The following is a 23471-nucleotide window of genomic DNA, read 5'->3' as shown; positions in this document are numbered from 1 at the left end:
TAATTAAATCATTATAATTATAATGATTATTATTATAATCTTGTTAGATTATAAGCTAACAGGGGTACAATTCCACACAGTTCCCACCATCAGAGTTCTGTGTCCTAGTCCCTCCACTGGAAGCTTCCCTATTCTTTATCCCTCTGGGAATATGGACCAAAATTCTTGATCTGCAGTCAAATGCTCTACCCCTGAGCTATGCCCCCTCCCCTATGGACCAAAATTCTTTATGGGGGTGGGGTGGGGTGCAGAAGGTGGAAGGTCTGGCTTCTGTAATTTCTGCTCCACAAGGAAGCAGTAGATAGTTATTTTTAAAGATGTGTTTTTATGGTAGAGGGAGAAAGACAGAGCACTGCTGACGCACATGGTGCTGGAGATGGCATCAGGCCCTCATGCTGAGGGTCCAGTGTTTTATCCACTGCACCACTGCCCTGGCTGCCTACCATCTTCTCTCCCACCCACTTCATCTCATCTTCCTCCCTCACCCTCATCCTCAGGTCACCTAAGTTCTGTTGTCAATGTCCCCTAGCTTGGCTTGCTACTTCATTTTGCCTGTTGATCCACTGCATAGCTTCAGACCTGCTCACATAGGTGAAATCAAATACTTACCCTTTCTACTCTCTGACTCACTTTAGTTCCAAGAATTCCCTCACATTTCTTCCATTGTCCTGCAAGTGGAAAATTTTCATCGTACTCTTTTTTAAAAAACTTATTTTTTACTGAGGAGTTAATGATCTACAGTCTAGACCTTTTCTTTCTCACCACTCCCACCATCCGTGTCCCCATCGCCATCCTTACCCCCATAGATAATCGCTGTAGTTCTCCCAGTCTTAGATACAGTTTTTCTATTTCACATCTGTATGTTCAGTTCTCTATATTCCACATATGAGTGAAACCCTTCACTAGTTGTCCTTCACCTCCTTACTTGCTTCACTAAGAATAATCTCCTCCAATATCATCCACTTTATCCCAAAGGATACAATAACATCTTTTTTACTGTGGAGTAAAATGTCCCATATCTTGTTTCAGATCTTGTCATATTAACATGTTTTGCCAACACAGTCCAGGCTTCACTGTCTCTTGTCTGGGTGTTGTTTCTGTGGGAGCCTTGGGCAGCATTAGAGAGGGTGTGTGTGTTCTCTCTCTCTCTCTGTCTCTCTTTCTTTCTTTCTCTCTCTCTCCCCCTTTCTTTTGTCATTTTTTATTTTTATTTATTTATTGGTTAGAGACAGTCAGACATCAAGAGGGTGACAGAGGGTGACAGAGGGGGAGAGAGAGACAGAGAAACACCTGCAACACTACTTCACCACTCAAAAAGCTTTCCCTCTGCAGGTGGGGGCTAGGGGCTCAAACCCAGATCCTTGTGCACTGCACCATGTGCACTCAACCAGGTGTGCCACCACCCAGACCCTTTCTTTTACCTTTTTCTTTTTCTTTTTTTTTTTTTTTGCCTAGGACAGAGAGAAACTGAGAGAAGAGGGGAAGACAGAGGGGGGAGAGAAAGATAGACACCAGTAGACCTGCTTCACTGTTTGTGAAGCGACCCTCTTGCAGGTGGGGGGCTTGACCCGGAGGCTAGCACAGGTCTTTGTGCTTCATACTATGTGTGCTTAACCCTGTGTGCTACTGCGGGGCCCCCTTCCTGCCTTTATTTCCAAAAGACCATCTGGTAAACCAGTCTGGGCTAAAGGGAGAAAACTTAGAGGCCAGTAGTGCTGTGATATATTGAGGAGAAGCCCCCTGCCTCCCCCTTCCACCTATGGGAAAATCTTCACCACAGACAATGTTCCAGCAGGAAATGGGCAGCATTTGAGCACACATGTTACCATGCACAAGGACTCAGGTTCAAGCTCCCGGTCCCCACCTGCAGGGGGAAGCTTCACAAGCAGTAAGATAAGACTGCAGGTGTTTCTCTTTTCCCTCTCTACCTCCCCTTTCCTTCTCGATTTCTCTTAAATAAAATAGAGACGGGGGGAGAGAGAGATGGAGAAAGACAGAGACTCAGCACAGATGACAGAGAACAGATCTAGCATGGGGCGAAGGGGACACTGGGCTATGAATGGTGCCCCCACCCCCTTTATTCCTTGAGCTTCTCTCTTGAGAACCCTCCCATGATACCCCCAAGAGTGAAAGGTGTTCATGCAGCCCCCAGTTCATGTTCCACAGCTGGGGAATAGCTCAGCTGGTAGAGTGCAGGGACTGGCTTCCGACTGGGCTGAAGGGACAGCATGTGCCAGAGTGGTGCTCTGGCTTCTCTCTCACACCTGTGCTGTAAATAATAAGAGAAATCTTTATTTATTTACAATAAGGTCTGGATTGTGGTGATGTTGGGGATTGAACCAGGGACCTTGGAACATCAGGTATGAGAGTCTTTTACAGAACCATAAAGCTTTCTCACCCATCCACAAATCTTTTTCTTTTTTTTTCAATCAAAATCTGTGTCTATCTGTAGGCAAACCACAGGGCCTGCAAGCCCTGCCAGAATCAATTATTTTTTTTATGGACACTATAATTGCTTTGATTATGAAATCTGGCTTTGACCTCATTACTCTCCATTGTACTGTTGTTTTAAAACAGTCACTAGTCAAGTGTATACATGTCCAGTGAGTCATGTCTTTTGGAACTTATTTTTCCCCAGCACTTTGGATGAGGGAGGGATTAAGAACTACAAGAGGGAGACTCAGCCAGGCTCCCTCCAAGTGCTGGACAGATCTCAAACTTCCTGGGACATAGGAAGTAAAAAATAAACCAGCAGGGCCAGAAAGAGAGAGAAAGAGAAAAAGAGAGAGAGAGAGAGAGAGAGAGAGAGAGAGAGAGCTCACTAGGTAGGGCACAGGCATTGCTGTGCACATGACCCAGGTATTTGTCATCTTGTCTCCTCTCTGAATGAAAAAGTTTTTCTGGAGAAGTGAGATTACCCAAGCCAAGACCCTAATTCCACAAAAATAAATAAATAAAAATCACCCTGCATAGACAGCCCCAGGGTAGAATGCCTCAATAAAAAAAATTTTTTAAAAAGGCACCTTCCTACCAAAACATGCTGCTTCACATTGTGCTGGTGAGGTCGTCTTGCTGCTTCCATCCTGGGAGTAGTCAGAGAACAGGTCACAGAACTTCCCTCCGTTCTGTTCCGGAACTTCCGGCGCTGTTTGCTTGTGGTCTTCTGCTTCATCAGAAAAGTCCGAATGATGGTGTTAGGCTTGCACTCATTTTTCTTTTTGGGATCCACGGAACTGTGAGTTAGGCCCAAAGCAGTTGTCTTGCCACCAGCAGAAGCAGTCGTCTCAGCAAGTGAGACTGTGACTTGCACGCTAGTCCCCTGCAATTGCTCCCCGACAGCGTACATGACAAGATGATGCTTTGCTGTCTCTATCACTAAAAACAAAGCTGAATTTTTATTTGGAAAAATGGCTTCTGAATCCAGACACAAAGTTGATCCGTTGGTTTGGTCTTGTCCATTTTAGCTAACTTAGCAGAATTTCTCTATCCGGTCCCATTCATCACCTGGCCCTTGTGAGGGGTGTTGATGGTCAGTATTATCTTCCAGTGAAGTAGGGGGCTGGCTGGGAGCTCTGCTCCAGGGTTCAGGTAGCCACAGTGTCTTTTATGATGGAGGGAGTCCTGGGTGGGGGGCGTAGAGTTTATCTGCCTAGGTGTCTTCCCGTAGTCACTTTACTTATATTCTGTTTCTGTTGTTTGGACTGCAAATCTGGGGTAACTCAAGTTTCAATTTGGACTCCATGCAGGAACAATACAGAGAGTGTGATTACCGAGTCTTCAGGTGAAATGAAAATTGGAAATACTGTTTCAGAACAATTCAAAAGACTCATCATATTATCAGCAGCTGGAAGCAAAGATCAAAGGAGCGAGTCTGTGTGTGTATTTGTCTGCAGAAAGAACTTGCAGTTTCCATCATACTGAAAATATGAAGAAGTCGAGCTACTTGGCAGATAAATGTTCAAGTAGATTCTAATATTTTATTTACTTTATTTCACGAGAGAGTGAGACACAGAGAAAAAGATACAGAGAAAGAGAGAACAGGGCACTGCTCAGCTCTGGTTTATGGTGGTGCTGGAGATTAAACCTGGGGCCTTGGAGCCTGAGGCATGAAAGTCTTTTGCAAAACCATTATGCTATTCCCCAACACCTGAAATAGATTCTATTGTCAGGAAAAGAAAAGTAATAATAATTCAAAATATAACCAAAGTAACACAAACTAGAACCAAAGTAACACAAACTAGATAACCAGTACTGGTTATCGTTCTGAATGGCCTCCTAGGGCAGGGCAACCCTGCTAATGTGCTAATTATGATCTGGGCTTGCTAACCACCGCCCTGGATTAGCCCCGCTGTCCCTGACTCATTAGTAACCTGTCTCCCGGTCCTCAGAAACCTGCCAGTTGCAGACGATGTTTCTGCGGCGCATGCGCCCTCTAGCGACAAGATAATAGCGGAGAGAAAAGTGGCTTGTTGGGGAAATTACCAGAAACACGTTTGAACCGTTTCAGGGTGTAAAACTAAAGCTGCAGGAAGTTGTTCAGTCTCCTAACCACATATTAGAAACGATCAGAAGAGTATTGAATTCAGGGACTGGAGAGATAGTTCACCTGGCAGAGCACCTGCCTTGCCATGCGCAGGTAGGGGCCCCGCACCCCGCGTGCAAGTACTGTGGCTCCAGGGGAAAACGAAACACTTGTGCGTTGTGGTCTCTGTCTCTCAGAAGAAGTTCACAAATAGCAATGGAATCATGCTAATACAAGGTCCTGGTGAAGAAAACAAGAGACTATGCAATTATTCAGTTCAAGGGTACATAATAAGATCAAAACCTCGCAAATAATGTAGATGGTGTTTACCTTCTACGTTTACTTGTGAGCAAAACTTTAAGTATTTTCCAAACCAGGAAAAAAAAAAAAAAACATATGCAAAAGGAGCATGGAGGTGCCATTGCTGGGAATATAAGTGGTTGTGGATAACTTTTTAGGAAGGTATTTGGGTATAGATCTCAACACCTGATATGTTACTTTTCTCTGAGTGGACAATCCCAGTTCTTGGAGTTTATGATGGATGTACTTATGCCAAAGCACTGTCGCCAGGCAGTGACACACCCAGCTGAGTGTGCACATTACCATGTGCAAGGACCGGGGTTCAAGACCCCCCCCCCAGTCCCTACTTGGAGGAAGAAGCTTCATGACTGGTGAAAAAGCAGTGCTACAGCCCTCTCTCTGTCTCTCTCTATCTCCTCTCCTCTCCTCTTCTCTCTCTCTCTCTCTCTCTCTCTCCTCTCTCTTTCTCTCTCTCCTCTCTCTCCTCTCTCCCTCTCTCCTTCCCAATTCCCTCTCAGTTACTCTCGATCTCTACTCAAAATAAATAAATACAAGACTTTTAAAAATTAATCCAAGTGTTACCAAAAGGGTTTGGTTGGACTAACATACCAACATATAACAGACCAGATTAATTGCTTGGGGGATGGAATGAAAGCAGACATTCAGAAAGGAGTGGTGGCATATTGGGTGAATCACGATGATCAGACCAGCTGACCAGAAACGGGGAGCATGAATACACACTCAGAGGAATGTCCATTTCTGGGATAGTGTTTAGGTTCTGCCAGGCAGGGGTGGGGTTTCCTCAGAAAAGGCGGTTAATTAGTACTAATTAAGGGGCTGGGCTAGGAGGGGATTCCTCAGAAAAGGTAGATTTTTCCCAGACTTCAGGGCTCTGCTTGTTTCTGGCCACACTTTTCAGTTCCTTTCAGACTTGTCATAGCTTCCAGGACCCTACCCCACTCCCCACCCAAGACCGGTAAGGAGTTTCTCTCCCAGTAGCGACAAGATGAGGCTCAAGTCAGAAAGAGGACATTCCAGTCACCATCTTTGTTCCAGCTGGTTTCTTCCAGGTGTTGCTTGTGATTTGGTCCTTCAGGAAGTGACTTGTCCAACAAGTTTTACTGGTTCTACGGGTTGGGGGTTCCCTCCTGTCTCAGCCAGTCGGCCTCTAAAGGATGAGTGTTGGAAAATAACCTTCGTTCAAAAAAGTAAAACTTTGGGAACAGCTAGAGTGGTCAGTAAATGACTAAGCAATTAAATGATATTTGTACATATAGTGGAATATTGTGGGCCTATACTTGGCCATCAGTGACAGTAGAAGATAGCAGGAGTGGATAGATGTTTTAATTCTTTTTGTGTGAAAATATGTCTGTGCAAGCTTGTCTCCGTATCACCTAGGAAAATGTCTTAAAGGGTGACTGCTAGGACGTTCAAAGTGGCTCTCTCTAGGTATGTGAAATTGCAAGTAATCTTCACCATCCTTATGCTTAAAATATATTTTTAAGTAAATAAACGAGGGGTCAGATAGTAGTGCACCCAGTCGAGCAAACACATCACCATGCACAAGGACCCGGGTTCAAGTCCCCTGTCCCTACCTGCAGGGGTGGGGGGGGGTAGCTTCAGAAGTGAAGCAAGGGCTGGAAGTGTCTCTTTCTCATTGCCTTCTCAATTTCTCTGTCCTATCGAGTAAAAGTAAATAAGTAAATATTTTTAAATAGGTAAATAGCATTGACAAATAAAAGAGCAGTAACTCACCAGGTAGGGCTTCTTGCCATGCACATAGTCCAACTTTGAGTCCCAACACCAATGTGGGAGGTGCCCTGGCAACTGGGGAAACTCTGGTGCTCTGGAGTTTCTCTCCACATTTCTGTCTTTTACCTGAATGACAAAGTCAACCTCGGAGCAGTAAGACTGTAAGTGCAAGGCCCCAGCTCCACAAACTACTACAACCAAAATGACTACTGCAGCTACTACTACTACTAATATCAATAATAGTAATAGAATGATTGTATATTCAAAATCCAAGAAAATACATAAAACAGCTTGAAATGTAAAATACATGAGAACATTTTTTTTTCGTAAGAGTCATGCCAAAAGACTACATAGCAAAAAGGAACAGCAGCCCCAAACTCTGAACATACCCTGTTGTGTGAAATAAGTTGGACACACATGACACAATGGAAGAGAAGAGAGGAGTCTGAACTCAGAGCAGGCAGCCAGTGGCCATTTGAGAACCCTGATTTGGGAATTAACTTCAAAGGGGCATGTGGGGACTTGTGAGGAGGGATGAAAATGTCCTGCATGGGGCAGGGCGGTGGCTCACTGTGCATGGACCAGGGTTCAGACTCCCCGCCCCCACCTGCAGGGGGAAGGAAAGCAGTGCTGTAAGTGTCTCTCTTTCTCTTCCCTTCTCTCTGTCCTCTTCCCTCTCATTTTCTCCTTGTCCTATCAAAGCAGATAGGTAGATAGATACATAGATACTTAAAAGAGGAGAATGGTCTAGCTTAAATGGAGAAAACACACGCACACACACACACGCACACACACACACACGTACATATTGTGTGCTTCACTGGGAACCCCCTAACTCAGGACAGGCATTTTCAGCAAGTCCAACTGGGCAGGCTAGTGAAACTGAGGAGCTCTAAATTCTTGACCCGTAAGTCTGTGCCCCTTGGAAAGTGTGGGTGGCAGAATCTTGAACTCTAGAGAGAACCAGGAATCAATACAGGGGACCCAACTCAGGACATCAGGCACAGCAGCCCAGTGCTCCACCCACCGTGCAACCTCCTCTCAAGTCTTTAGGTCACAGAGTAATTCAATACGATTAAGTGAGCCCACCCTGCCTAGTACTGAAAATCTGACATCAGAGCAGCAACGTTTTTCCTGTCATTTTAGGATGAAGGCAATCAAAGGAATTCATGGAAAGGACGGCTAGATGGGAGAAGGTAGAGTGCACACACTGAAGTGTCCAAGGACCAGGGCTCAACCCCCCTAGTCCCCATCTGTGACAGGGGGTGCTTCACAACCAGTGGAGCAGGGCTGCAGGTGTCTCTCTCTCCCTATCATCCCTTCCCCTCTCGATTTCTCTGTCTCTATCCAAAATAAGTATATACTAGAGAGAGAGAGAAATGCTCAGACAGTGGCCTCTGTGACTATTAGTTTCAAGAGTTTACCACCTTGTTTTGGAGCTAAAATACATTGTGTTCTTTAAGTATTTTATATTAATTGTATCTGATCGTTCCTTTCCTGAGAAATCCAGGTCTTGTGCACGCACAGTTTCAGCAGTCTGAGCCACTTTTCTCCACTCAAATAGGGACAGGCAGGGAGAGAGGGAGAGAGACCACAGCACTGAAGCTTTCTCTGTTGCCATAACAGCTCCCATTTGGTTCTGAAGTTTGAATCTGAGTGGCCAGTAAGGAAAGGCATGTCCTTTACCCAGTGAGCTGTCTCTCTGGCCCTTTTTTTATGTTTTTCAAAAGATTCTTTTTTTTTTTTTTTCATTTTATAGGAAGGAGAGACATAATGAGAAATGAGGGGAGCAGAATAAAATATGCTCCAGCATCGGTGAGGCCAGTGATTGAACCCAGAGCCCCACATGGGGAAGTCCTGCCCTCCACGGGCTGAGTTATCTTCTATGCCACAAGATACAGCTAAAAAAAAAAAAGATGGTTGTGCTTGCTTCGGCAGCACATGCACTAAAATTGGAACGACACAGAGAAGATTAGCATGGCCCCTGCCCAAGGATGGCCCCAAGCAAATTCATGGAGCGTTCCATATCTTTTAAAAATTAAAAAAAATATTTTATGCATTACAAATGAGAGAAAGGGTCTCCTATGAGGGAAAGAGAAAAACAGACAAGCAAAAGTGTCCCTCCAGCACATCTGGCCACAGGGGTCAAACTGGGAACCTCAGCAGGCTTGTAAGTCAGAAGCTCTGCCTGCCTGAATCATGGGCCGCAGTTCAAGTTGTTCCCTTGACAGTTACTAAAAGTCAGAATAAATGTTCGTTTTGCAAGTGAACATTTTACAATGAGCTCAAACTTGTAAAGTTTGAAATGGTGTTTCCTGGAAGGGACTTGGGAGATAAATTAGAATAGAGGTGTGCGTGTGTGAGAAAACTTTTGACACAAGAAAATAGCAAAATAATTTTACTTTAACTGACTGGGTTTGGGCATACTATGCAGTTACCACAAGTATTATATTTTCTCTTTTAATTTGGGTTTAAAATGTACATTTAATAATTTAACTTAATAATTCATTAAAGCTCACTCCCTTTTTAAAAAAAATATTTTAATTTATTATTTGTTGACTAGAGACAGAGAAAGCAAGCGGGAAGGAGGTTCCAGGAGTTCGTCCCCGGAGGGTGAGAACATTTGCGAATTGCAGACAAGGCTGGGGGCTATTTTCTGTCTCCTCCTCTGTGCTTCCCAGGTGTCTGATTGGTCCAAATGATTTCAGCAGCCTCCGTAGTAGCTTTTTTTTTTTTGCTTTTGCTTTGCAAATTTACTTTTGATTTAAATGAGCACTAAATTGCATTACAATGAGAAGAGGGAGGGAGATCTTATTTAACCAAAACAACTCATTACTAACCCTGGAGGAAAAAAACCAAATTAAACAAACCACCAGCAGGCATCTACGTAGTAGCCTAGTTGCTCAGAATGCTTAATTCCTTTCACAAAGGGTGGGGGAGGGGCAGCAGACAGCCCCAGCTGGGGAGTGGGGAGGGGCCAGGGTCCTTCCAAGGATCTTAGTCGCAAATCATCCAAGAAGTCTCTACAACCACAGCCTCCAGGGTGGAATTGAGTAGAGCAGATGCAAGTGCACGTCCACAGATATGAGCGGCGCAGTGGGCCCAGGATCTCCTCAAGAACATTCAATTCTTTCGAGACCCTGCATTTTCTAACACAACCATCATCAGTTGTTTGGGTCTTCCTTTTTTTTTTTTAATTATCTTTATTTATTTATTGGCTAGAGACAGCCAGAAATCAAGAGGGATGGGGAGATAGAGAGGAAGAGAGACAGAGAGTCACCTACAGCACTGCTTCACCCCTAGTGAAGCTTTCCCCCCTGCAGGTGGGGACCGGGACTCGATCCTCGGTCCTTGCGCATTGGAGCCTGTGCGCTCAACCAGGTGCGCCACCACCCGGCCCCTGTTTGGGTCTTCTGTGACTAACAGGAAATATTACACTTTTGTGAAAGACCCATTTAATCTGTCCTTTGGGGATGTGTGGGAAGGTTTGTGGTGTGCTGTGATAACTGCGCACCACACACACACACACACACACACACACACACACACACACACCTACACCTTTACTCAGTTCCGTGTCTCCAAGCTAACAGAACAGACTCTGGGGGAGTTGGTTGGGGGACAGCCTGTCTGGACCACTTGGGCCTTTTATTAAATGAGCAAGGTGCGTACAAGGACTTGATTCCTGTGTGATTCCCTGAAATCCTAAGAGGAAGGAAGACAGCTCCTGTCACCAAGCACTTATAAGGGATTTTGCCAAAGTGCTTTGGTGTCAGAGTGTCAGACAGAGTGCTTTGATGGTGTGGCCACAGAACCCAACTGAAAACGGTTTAAACAAGAAGGGACTGGCACTGGGGTTTATTATCTCACATGATAAGACCAAGGGGAGCCCAGCCAGCGACTGGGAGAGCACCTCCCCGTATCTTCCAGAGCACAGTCTGCTGCAACTATTCACCTTTTTTTTTTTTCTTCACTGTAAGAGCATTTCAAGAGGGCCAGGTGCGGTGGCTCACCTGGCTGGTTGAGCACACACATTACCATGCGCAAAGACCTGGGGTTCAAGCCCCCTCTCGCCACCTGCAGGGGGGACACTTCAGGAGCAGTGAAGCAAGTCTGCAGGTATCTCTCCTTCCTTTTCTATCCCCCTTCTTATCTCAACTTCTCTCTATCCTATCAAATAAAATAGTAAGAATGAGAAGGAAGGGGAGTCGGGCTGTAGCGCAGCGGGTTAAGCGCAGGTGGCGCTAAGCACAAGGACCCGCATAAAGATCCTGGTTCAAGCCCTGGCTCCCCACCTGCAGGGGTGTCGCTTCACAAGCGGTGAAACAGGTCTGCAGGTGTCTGTCTTTCTCTCCCTCTCTCTGTCTTCCCCCTCCCCTCTCCATTTCTCTCTGTCCTATCCAACAACAATGACAACAATAATAACTACAACAATAAAACAACAAGGGCAACAAAAGGAAATAAATAAATAAAAATAAATATTAAAAAAAAAAAGAATGAGAAGGAAAAAATGGTCTCTGGAAGTGGTGGTTCCCTTTCTTATAACTCCTTCCACCATGTAAAAGGCATTTCCTTTGTGCACTCAAAACCCATCCTACTATTTCCCAGTGCTACCATAAATTTCTACCCCACTGGTATGGGGAAACATATAACAGCACAAAACAATGTGACTATGTCCTGGTTACTTGGGGCTTCAGGCTTCCTATCCCTTGCAACTGTCACTAACAGTACTGAAAATGGGGGGGGGGGGGCTCCAGACCAAGAAGATTTGACAGGTTAAGGTCATCATTATGGGCTTACAGACAAGGTAAGAAGCAACAGGTGGCCTTCCTGTGGGGAAGTACTTAGGAAGGTTCTGCCAAGAATCAACCTTTGAGTGAAGGAAGAATCATTCCCCTCCCCCCACCCCATCTCCTGCAAAAGTTGCTAATATATGATTATGTGCCTACATTTACATCTTATTTGTATTTTACTTTTACTTTTTAATTTTTATTAGTGATTTTTTTTTTTTGCCACCAGGATTATCGATGGGTCTCTGTGCCTGCACTATGAATCTAACTGCTCCTGGAGGCTATTTTTTATCTTTTTATTACCCTTGTTGTTTATCGTTGTTGTTGTTATTATTGTTGTTGCTGCTGTCATTGTTGGATAGAACAGAGAGAAATGGAGAGAGGAGGAGAAGACAGAGAGGGGGAGAGAAAGACAGACACCTGCAGACCTGCTTCACCGCCTGTGAAGTGACCCCCTGCAGGTGGGGAGCCGGGGGCTCGAACCAGGATCCAAGTCCTTGGGCTTTGCGCCATGTGCGCTTGACCCGCTGTTCTGCCACCCGGCCCCCTTTATTAGTGACTTACTAGTGGGCTTGAAGATGACAAGAGTGCAGGGATATAGTTCCACACCACGGCCACCATCACAGTTCTGTCAGTTCTAGGCCCCTTCCTGCCTACCTCATTCACTCCCCCACCAAGGATAACTGCCATAATTTTCACAATGTCTAGAAATAGTTTAGCTGATTTTTTTGCTTTTCATTAGTTCATTTTTTTCTTTTCCAAGCTCATGTGTTTCAGTTCTTTATATTGCCCATATGAGAGAAAACATCCAGTAGTTATCTTTCAGAAAAAGTGCAGGTTATTTGATAACAGATATAATCTGTAGCAATAAGTCTTTGATGAGCAAAGAAGATAACATAATGGTTAGGCAAAAGGACTTCTCATGCCTGGGATTCCAAAGTCCCTGGTTCAGTTTCCTGGACTGAACAGCTCTGGTTAAAAACAAACAAACAAATAAATAAATCTTAAAAAAAAAATTAAAAAGTCCCTGAACACAAAACTGAAGGATAAAACTTCTTGACTTTACTCCTTCTGCCTCCCCCACTTTTTAATTTTTAATGCTGAGCTAGGGGGTGGGAGGCAGCTCAGTTATGATACCAAAGACTTTCATGCCTGAGTCTTCAGGCTCTCAGGTTCAGTCTCAGGCAGCGTTGTAATCCAGAGCAGAACAGTGCTCTAATGGGGGAAAGGACGGAAGGTAGGAAGGAAGGAAGGAAGGAAGGAAGGAAGGAAGGAAGGGAGGGAGGTCGAATTAAGCCAAACAAAAAAACAAAGTCTCGGAGTGAGGGGATGAACTCAAGGCCTCTTGCATACAAGGGCAGTAGAGACACCATAACAGCACTGCTTAAGTGCACATAATGCAAGGACCTGCACAAGGAACTGGGTTCAAACCCCCACTCCCCATCTGCAGGCCAACATTTCACAAGTGGCAAAGCAGGTCATCAAGTGTCTTTCTCTCTTCCACTTTTTCTCCCCACCCTTCTCAATTTTTCTCTGTCCTGTCAAATAAAAGAAAAGAAAAAAAAGAAAGATAAAATGGCCACTGGGAGTACTGGATTCATAGTGCAGGCACTAGGCCCTGGGGACAATGTAAATAAATAAATAAAAATGGCCACTTGCAGTTATGGAATCCTAGTGGCAGCACCAAGCTCCAGCAATAGCCCTGATGGCGCGCGTGCGCGCACACACACACACACACACACACACACACACACTGCATGGTCCAGGTTTGCCCCACTTACCTTAGAATTTAAAGCCATGTAAGTTCTCCAAGCACTGAGGAAGCTCCATGAATGGTGGAAAGGTCTGTGTTGTCACCCCTTTCCTTTTCTCTCTGTCTCTCCCTAAAATAAAAGAGTGGAGAAAAATGGCCCAAGGAGGCGAAACAAAAGTGACCTCACAGGCAGTGGCACACCTGGTTAAACACTCATATTACAGTGTGCAAGGACCCAGGTTCAAGACCCTGGTCCCCACCTGCAGGGAGGAAGCTTCTTGAGTGATGAAGCAGGGCTGCAGGTGTCTCTGTCTCTCTCCCTATCTCCCCCTCCCCTCTCAATTTCTGTCTCTATCCAGTCATAAATAAAAATATTTTTTAAAAAAGGAAGCTAAGGCATTGGGCCGTCCCCCCCCCCCACAGTACTCTTGCGTCTGCATGAAGGCCCTCAGCGATATGTGAGGGCTCCTCTGAATGTTAAGATCCCCAAGTCAACTCTGAGGAAGGTTGTCAAAGACCTGCCTTCCAGGTGCCTTTCCAGGTGCCTGTGTAGCTTAAAGGTTTGTCTCATCAAGAGCACTGTCACTTGAGGCCAACAGGTGGCGCTGTGAGACCAACAGAAAGAAGGTGCTGAAGTTGTGAGCACCGCCTGGGTTTTTTTTTTTTTTTCTTTCATTGGCTTTCTCTTGGCATTAATGACTCCCTTAACCCCAAACAAATACCACACCAGTCTGTACAAGAATGTTTTCTTCTTTTTAAGTATGGTAAGAGCTCATCTCCTAGACACGCATGATAGGGAAATGACAAGGAAATTCCAGGCCCGCTCTGTGAGGGTCTCACTTTCCTGAAAAGAGGAGCCTTTCTGGGGTTGGAAGGGCAGCGAGGCAGCATGGGAGAACTCCTTGGAAAGTTTAACTGTCAGGAGAGAGAGGCTGGCATAGGCAACAAAGTCTGGTGTGGGTGAATGAGAGGAGAGCAGATGAAGCCAAGCAAAAGGCAAACAGAATGATTAGCATCATCAATCACTGCTGAGCTCTGGCGTCAGTGCACTGAACACATTTCCAACCTGCTTTTCATAGAAAGTCAACTCACTCTGGCTGGGTTCTGGCTGTGGATAACCCTTCGCTGGGCACAGTCACCTTCAGTCTTTCTATTGGCTCCCCTCTGTCATATGCTCTTTCCCACGTACAATGTGTAAGCTAGGATCAACGTCGTTGGTAACCAGAGAGATGCAAATAAAAATAACAGAGATGCCACGTTACTCCTCTGAGAATATCATGTATTAAAGAGGACAGAAACACTATTGGAGAGGCTGGGGGGGCTCTCCTACACCGCTGATGGGAAAGTAAATTAGTCCAACCTCTGTGGGAAACAGTCTGGAAATTCATCAGAACACTAGAAATGGACCTACCCTATGACCCAGTAATTTCTCTCCTAGAGATTTGTCAAAATGTAATCAATACATCTTTCTGAAGAGATCTTTTGTGCCCAAATTTAGAAGGATCCCAGATGCCCAACAATAGAGGTGTGGCTAAGAAAGCTGTAACACACACACACACACACACACACACACAGGAATATTATGCAGCTGTTTAGAATGATGATGTCATCTCTTCTGCCACATCTTGGATGGATCTTGAAGGAATCATGTTGAGTGAGATAAGTCAGAAAGAAAAAGTTGAACACAAGATGAGCTCACTCTTAGGTGGGGCTGAAGAAACAAGGACAGAAAGGGAAGACACAAGATGAAACTTGGGTATGGTAGATGGCACGAACGCAAAGGACTCTGGGGAAGGAGGGACAGGAAAGGCATGGGGGGTGGGGTTGTGGTGCATGATGGGGAGAGGAACCTAGGTTGGGAGAGAGAGTGTCATCTGTATGAGACTGTCTGTGTTAATAACTATCTTGTAAACCATAGCCCCCCCACACACACCCCCAATAAAGTGGAAAAAAGAGAAAGTGGGGACTTTTTCCTTTTTGAGAACAGTGACTTTTATTTATTATTTTTTTTAAGGTCTGGAACATGTGAGGTATACTGCTGTATAACCTCACCAGGCCATTTCCCCCCATTCTTTATTTTAAGGAGAAGGAAAAAGACACAGATGAGACACCCCAGCACTGCTCCACCACCCCAGGAGCTCCCCCTGGTGATACCCATCATGTTCCATGTGGTGTTGGGGCTTGAACCCAGGATGTCAGCATGGTAAGGTGTGTGCTGTACCAGCTGAGCATTCTCCAGCCCCCAGATAAAGAGGAACAGAGTTAACTGCAGGCATGAAATGGTGCCAACTCTTGATGAATTCCATGCACAGCTGTCTGTTGGGAAGACATTTACATACTTTATTTTACTTTAGTTATTATTGCATTGAGACAGAAATTGGGAGGGGAGAGGGAGATGCAGAAGGAGAGGGCCAGTGAGACACCTGCAGCCCTGCTTCATCATTCGTGAAGCTTTCCACCTATAAGGTAGGGGCCAGGGGCTTGAATCTTGGTCCTTGCGCACTGTAATGTGAGTGTTTAGCCAGGTGAGCAACTGTCTGGCCCCTTACTCCAAAAATACTTTAACATCTTCATTTCCACCTTGACCTTCTTACCCAGAACAATTGGTGTTCCGGTAAACCTACACAGAATTAGAAAGATAAAGCCACAGTGCAGGGCTAGCATGTTCCATAGGGCACTGATACAATTTCAAGCTCTAAGGGCCTTCACACACGTTTGTCCACAGGTGACAAGAGTAAGTACTAAGCAGAGGAATCTGGATCCAGAGTCCGACCGCCCGCCGGAGTCTGAATCTCCAGGCACTAAGTCTGATTCTCATCTTGAAAAAGCTTAGGAAACAGTCCTTAACTGAGTAAACAGTCCAAGAAGCAGCAGGCTTCCCTGGTACCCCCTGAAGGGAAGAACTTCATGGGCAGTGAAACACGGTACAGGAACCTCTTTTCCTCCCTTTCTACCTCCCTCTTCCCTCTCAATTTCTCTCTGGCTCTATCAAAATGAAAAAAATAAAAGGGAAAAATGGCCACCAGGACCAGTGAATTCACTGTGCAGGCTCTGAGCCCCAACAATAACCCTGGTGGCAAAATAATAATAATAATAATAAATTGATTTTATCGTTTGTCTATTATGTCAGTGATCAGAGCGAGGGTCTCATACATACAAAACATGTCCTCTACCACTGAGCTACGCCTTCAGCCTCTGGAACATACCATTTTTATCAGAACCCCTCTATTATAGTTTAAAGAGACTATAGTCAATATGTAAATGATTGGATGCAATTATATCCCAATAAAACTTTATTTATACAAACACACAGAGGGCAGGAATTAATGATGATTGGGTGAGTTTAGTTAGCCAACGATCCTTTCAGGCTGAGTCTCTCAAGTCCTTACAACAATGTTCTCTTTACCCGAGCCCAGCCCCCACCCCATTTCTCTCATGTGGATATCCAGTCAGTGGGATTGATTCGCTACTTTGGTATATGCTTTGTGTCCCAACACTTGTGATCAGAGACTTGTGATGTGGAAATGTTTATATTTCTTTTTAAAAAAATATTTATTTAAAAATACTTATTCATATAAATAAATATTTTTGTTGCCCTTGTTGTTTAACATTGTTGTGGTTATTGATGCCGTTGTTGTTGGGTAGGACAGAGAGAAATGGAGAGAGGAGGGGAAGACAGAGAAGGGGAGAGAAAGATAGACACCTGCAGACCTGCTTCACTGCCTGTGAAGCGACTCCCCTGCAGGTGGGGAGCCGGGGGCTGGAACCGGGATCCTTAAGCCGGTCCTGGCACTTGGTGCCACCTGCGTTTAACCCGCTGCACCACTGCCCGACTCCCGAAATGTTTATATTTCTAGCCAGAGATCTTGGCATTTCATTCCTCGGTAGGCAAGATTAAAAAATAAAGGACAAACACATAAAAGATCTACTGGCTAGCTTCAGCAAAATCCAGCAAGGTCCTGTGACAATTACAATCTCTCACACCTCCTATCACTTTAAGAATACACTTTGTCAGCTGGTTTGTTATCGGATCTTGAATGGACTTGCCAGGACAGTTGGTCCTCCTTCTGGGACTCTCTGGTCCCTTTTTAACAGCCTTCCCAGAAATGAATTCCATGGTGATGGCAAACCCATTTCCTCACTTAAAACTGGCTCACGCCTTGGAGAGGAGCACCTGGTCGCCATTCTCCTCCTGCATCTGAAGAGCCCTCTGCAAGCCGCCACATCTCTGCTCCTCTCCTGGCAGAGCTGCCGGTTCTCTCATAATATCCTCAGAAAACTGGTCCACCAGGCCTTGAATGCAGAAGTCATTTTTACAACTCTGGTCCCTGTTTATTCCAAGTTGTTCACATCCTCCAGAAGCGCCTGGCTTTCAGTTGGGCGCAGTCTGTTGGTGCATTTTGGGGTTCTCATGGGAGCCCTTGGATTTTATTAACTAGTTACTGTGTTTTTCATGGGCAGATGTTAAACTCTTTTTTTTCTTTTTAATTTGAATAGCATTGGTTTAGAAGACTGTACCTGTTTTACTTGAACCCTCACACATCTCTCCAAAGCGTGTATTGCCACACCACCCGGTAGAAATGGTAGGTGGCACTTTGAGAAGATTAGCTGGTGTCTTCCTTTCTCTGACCCCAAACCTGTAACTTGATCAAAGGCCATTTATGGTGTGAGCCACAGCTTGTCCTGGGTTTATCTGGGAGGAAGCCAGAGGAGAATTCCCACTTTGGCTCAGCCCCCTGAAGTTCATCAGTGGGGCAAAGGGATACTTGGTGTTCTTTGGAGGATGGGATATATATATTTGTAAGCAAAGAAATATTTCCCCAGAATTTGAAAATAGGCATTTTGGGGTTTCCTGTAGAACCATTTGTTGTGCTGGAATCAAGGTTACATTTCAGATATAAAGACCAGGTGACGATCACTGCTCCAGAAAACAGAGCATCTGGTAGGCTAATGACCATGGTCTCTTATCCCAGTGAACTGCTTATATTCAGAGATTCAGTGTACTTGAATTAAACACACACACACACACACACACACACACACACACACACACACACACACACACACACAGACAGTAACACTGGTAAGAGTATAATTTCGTAACTCCTGATATTGTGTTTTGTCATCAGGGCCTTACATTTGTATAATTCCACTTGTTCTTTCTCTTTCTTTCTTTCTTTCTTTCTTTCTTTCTTTCTTTCTTTCTTTCTTTCTTTCTTTCTCCTTCCTTTCTTTTTTTCCTTTTTTTAATATTTATTTTATTTATTCCCTTTTGTCGCCCTTGTTGTTTTATTGTTGTAGTTATTATTGTTGTTGTCGTTGTTGGATAGGACAGAGAGAAATGGAGAGAGGAGGGGAAGACAGAGAGGAGGAGAGAAAGATAGACACCTGCAGACCTGCTTCACCGCCTGTGAAGTGACTCCCCTGCAGGTGGGGAGCCGGGGTTCGAACCGGGATCCTTATGCCGGTCCTTGTGCTTTGCGCCACCTGCGCTTAACCCGGTGCGCTACAGCCCAACTCCCTCTTCTTTCTTTCTTTTTTCTTTTCTTTCTCTCTCTCTCTCTTCCCCAGAGCACTGCTCAGCTTTAACTTATGGCTTATACTGGTGCCAGGGACTTCAGAGCCTCAGGGTATGAGTGTCTCTTTGCATAACCATTATGCTCTCTCCCTCTGCCCTATTTATTTATTTTCTAGGAAGTTGTTTATTTTTTAAATTTTGTTTTTTCTCTTTTTTCAAATTTTTTATTCAATTATTTATTGTTAGATAGAGACAGAGAGAAATTGAGAGGGGAGGGGAGATAAGGAAGGAAAGAGACAGAGAGACACCTACAACTTCACCACTCATGAAGCTTTCCCCTAAGGTGGGGATGATAGGCTTGAACCTCAGTCCTTGTGCACCGTAATGTGAGTGCTCCACCAGGTGTGCCACTCCCTGGCCCCTTTTCCCAGTAGGCTTATCACTGGGACTCAGTGCCTGCATGTTTCCACTGCAGCCATTTTTCTCTTTCCTCTAGACAGAGGGTGAGCTACAGAGAGACAGAGAAGGAGAGACAGAGAGACACCATAGCACAGCTCTACCACTCAGGCAGCTTCCTTCTGAGCACGACACTCCCACGCAGCTCTGAGGGCTTGAACTCAGGTCCTCATGCATAGTAACATGTGAGCTCTACCAGCTGAGCTCTCTCCCAACCAATGTACTGTTGTGTGTTTGTAAAATTTTTTTATTATCTTTATTTATTGCATAGAGACAGCCAGTTATCAAAAGAGAAGGAGGTGATAGGGAGAGAGACAGAGAGACACCTGCAGCACTGTTTCACCACTTGCAAAGCTTTCCCCCTGTAGGTAGGGACTGAGAGCTTGAACCTGGGTCCTTGTGCTTTGTAACATGTGCGCCCAACCAGGTGTGCCACCACCCAGCCCCCCTGTTGTGTTCTTTGATACTCAACTTTTATTTGGAAAAATTTCAAGTGTACAGAGAAGTGGAACATACATACACTCTTTATTGAGATTCTTCAGTTGTTGCCAGTCAGGGACCTCACACACAAGAAGCACGAGTTCCAGCACTGAATCCATCCCTGGCCCCATATTTTGATACATTTGCTGTCTTGCTCTCTCCCTCTTTCTTCCTACAAACCTACGCTCTCCCTGAAAGCTTTCTTCTTTCTGGCTGAAACATTGAGAAATAAGTTGATGATAGAAGATTTCACTTCTAAATATTACTCCAGCCTACATCTCTGGAGAGGAAGGCAACCTTTCACATAAACATCACAGGAATCACAGGAATATCTCTTCCAAAAATGAACATTAATTCCATAGCATCAGCTAGTAAACAGTCCAAGTTTTGACTCCCCCAAGTGAGCTCTAAGGTGTCTTTTCATGACTCCTCTGTGCGCTGGCTCAGGGCCAATCTAGATTCATCCACTTGGTGTCTGTTCTAATCAGGAACAGTCCTCTCACCTTCTCTAGTCTTTCAGGACATGGACTCTTAGAGAAGAATTCATGCCAAGTGGTCTTGTAGCATATCCCATGTTCAGATATTGTCTGATTGTTTCCACATGATCAGATTTTGAATGAAATATTTTTTTCCAAAATTGTCCCACTGGTAATGCCAATCACTTCTGTCTACATCCCTTCAGGGGATCAATAAAATAAGCTTGATCCCTTTTCCTAATGTAAATTATGTCGAATCTCTTCCAGGCAAAGAGTGCTCTCTTGCAAACACTAAGCAACATGTCGGTGGTAATTAGAGTCTGGGATAATCATATGTTTTAATAATCTCACAATGAGTAGTCACATTGTCTGATGTTGATCTTTGCCTGATAAGTAAAAGGGGCTGCTGGCTGGTGATTTACTAATTTAATTAATCTTTTCTTTCTTCTTTTCCCCTTTTTATTTGATAAGCCGAGAGAAATTGAGAGGGAATAGGGCGAATAAGAAGAAAGAATGAAGGAGAGAAAGAAAGAAAGAGAAAAAGAAAGAGAGCGAGAAAGAAAGAGAGAAAGAAAGGGAGAAAAAAAGAAAGAAGGAAGGAAGAAAGAAGGAGGGGAGGGAGGGAGGGAGGAAGGAAGGAAGGATGGAAGGAAGGAAGGAAGGAAAGAAAACACTTGTAGCACTGCTTCACCAATCGTGAAGCTTCCTCTCTGCAAGTAGAGACTAGGGCCTTGAACCTGTATCCTTTCATAGGATAACGTGCTTTCAATTGAGTGCACCACTGCACAGTCCCTTGGCTACTATCTAGTTAGTAGCTGTAATGTACTGTAAAGATTAATTCCCCCTTCCTTCTCTATCTATCTGTCTATCTATCTGTCTGTATTTCTGTCTGTCTATCTCCCTCTTCCTCTCTTCCACTCCTCTCCCCCTCTCTCCTTCTCTCCATTGTGCCTTATTCTTTATAACAAATGGCATGGAATGGAAGTGTGAAGGTATCTTCACCTTACTATGTTTATTATCATAAACCCACAGAGATTTGGATATTGCTTAAGCAGAATTCTTTTTTTTTTTTCCCCTTCTGTTGAACCAGGGCTACCTCACAACAGTCAAAGCAGTTCATTATAGTAATTAAATAAAAGTTTCTGTGGGCTTTTGTTACTGGGATTATCACAATAGGAGAATTATATAGGTACATAAAGGCTGTGGGAGATAAGCAGCAAAGGCCAATGAGCTGGTCATGTGCTGTGGGCCACAGTCCTTAAGCGTCATTTACCAACTTTCAGCTTCAGCACATGCAGTTCTCCAGGGAAAATGGCTTCACTGGGTCAGGGAGAAGATTGACAGGAATGGCAACAGTAGAAGGGAGGTGAGGAGAGTAGCAAGGGCAAGCAGAAAAGAGAAGGACTTCTGGCAGACACTCCTTTAAGTAACTTCCTATACCCACAATCCCTTGTGAGTTTGCATATGCTCTTGAAATCAGCCATATGGTAATTATGTTTATGTCCCATCATTCCTTTTGCTCACCGTAAGTGAACAGTGTTCCCAACAGTTCACAAGAGTACAACATGCCCTTTAATGAAAAGGAAGAACAGTGATCTTGAACTTAATGGTCTGCTGACCACCACTGCGGCTTCTCCTCCCCTCAATTCATGCTCTTTTTCTGCTGGTAACCATTTTCCAACCTCTTTCTTTCATTTTAAGTCCTTAATACCTACTCAGCTGCCTTGATTCTTTTGTCTTATGTATTCCTTCACTTCCACAAATAGCACAGCTGAGTTTCCCACTCTGGGGGTACCTTCATACAATCTGGTGTATGTAGAAGAACATCTTATGGGAAGCCAAGAATGTCCACGCTGAAGGGAGGGCATGGGCTTTTTGTATGGTCTCTTTCATCTTTCATCAGTTTCCTTCTCATCTTTGCTCAGTCATCCTTTCAAGGAGCCTGGCTCTGACCACTCAGTTTTACTGATACATTCCCATCTTCCTATCCTACTTGGTCTTCTGTAATATGTCCATGTTTTAGGTTCATTTCCCTTGTGAAAATGTAACTTGGTGGCAGAGGAGGACCTAGAGGTGGTTGACTTGTTATGTGGGAAACTGAGAAATGTTAAACATGCACAAACTACTGTATTTTACTTTTGACTATAAACCATGAATCCCCAGTAAGGGGGAAAAATGATCATAAAAAGTAACTTCGGCATGAACAGAACCCCTCCCCAATATTTTTTCACTGATGTTCAGCGAGTGTCTAGAATAGTAAACTTGCCACAGATATATGAGCTGCAAAAGTGGGTGAATGAAAATGCCTCCCTCCCCCTTTTTCCTGTCTTATTAAGCAGGGAGACCCATTCTGAAGGGAGATGTGTTGAGGGAATACTTAATAAATTGGATGAAAACCAATCCCTTATATATAAAAGTCATACTTCAAGTAAACCAGGCAAACTGACTTTTCATTTCATTTATAACTTATTAAATTTTTGTATGAACATAGTTTCAACCATCAACTACTTTCATAACTTAAAATGAAGCCAGCATATGCTTACCCCACCCTTGCCCGATGTTGATTTTTCAGTCTTATAAATAAAAGTAGTTTCATCTATTTCACTGGCATTTTCCCTTCTATTTCTTATCCATGTACATAATCTTACATCACTGATTTATATGTAATTAGTTTTAGATATTCTCTATTGACTTTCTTATGTGGGGGAGAAGGATTAATTGCTCTTACCCTGTTTCCTCACTCTGCTGTTTCGTGTCTCTCCACCCCACTGTCCTTAACACTATAAATATGTCATAGGCTCTGGCTAAATCAACATTCACAGACACAGATGAGCTATGCAACATGCTTCTTGTTCAGCGCTGAATTTCCCTAGGAGAGGGGAATAGCCTCACAGTGTTACATTCACTCCGTTTTCTTTGCATCGTTCATCTTCAGACGCTATGCTAACAGAATAGAACTCTCTAGCAACAGTTTCAAACACAGTACTAGCTCTCCTTTTCATTCTTCATTCTGCCTGCCTGTCTTCTTATCATTCCCATCCTCCTTGATACTCCTTCCTTCCTTTTTTCTTAATTTTACTTTATTTTTGTTTTCATTTTAAGTCCTTAATACCTACTCAGCTGCCTTGATTCTTTTGTTTTATGTATTCCTTCACTTCCACAAATAGCACAGCTGAGTTTTTGTTGTTAAATTATCTTTATTTATTGGATAGAGACAGTCAGAAATTGAGAGAGAAAGAGGAGATAGGGAGAAAGACAGAGAGACACCTGCAGCACTGTTTTACCACACACAAAGCTTTTGCCCTGCAAGTGGGGAGCAGGGGTTCAAACCCAAATCCTTGTGCATTTTAACATGTGCGCTCAGCCAGGTACTACACTGACCAGCCCCCAAATATTTTTATTTATTTATTATTGGATAGAGACA

General features: G+C 44.2%; 1 non-coding gene across 1 annotated transcript; it reads left to right on the top strand.

The window, feature by feature from the left end:
* Positions 1-8496: 8496 nt before the first annotated feature.
* On the top strand, positions 8497-8606 carry LOC132533223 (U6 spliceosomal RNA). Its single transcript, XR_009545129.1, has one exon. It is a non-coding gene; the product is annotated as a U6 spliceosomal RNA (small nuclear RNA).
* The last annotated feature ends 14865 nt before the right edge of the window (positions 8607-23471 follow it).

This window comes from Erinaceus europaeus, chromosome 15 (assembly GCF_950295315.1).
Source record: "Erinaceus europaeus chromosome 15, mEriEur2.1, whole genome shotgun sequence".
In the NCBI taxonomy this organism is placed as follows: Eukaryota; Metazoa; Chordata; class Mammalia; order Eulipotyphla; family Erinaceidae; genus Erinaceus; species Erinaceus europaeus.
The sequence above is the reverse complement of the archived record's forward strand: the minus strand, read 5'-3'. Positions and strand labels throughout refer to the sequence as shown.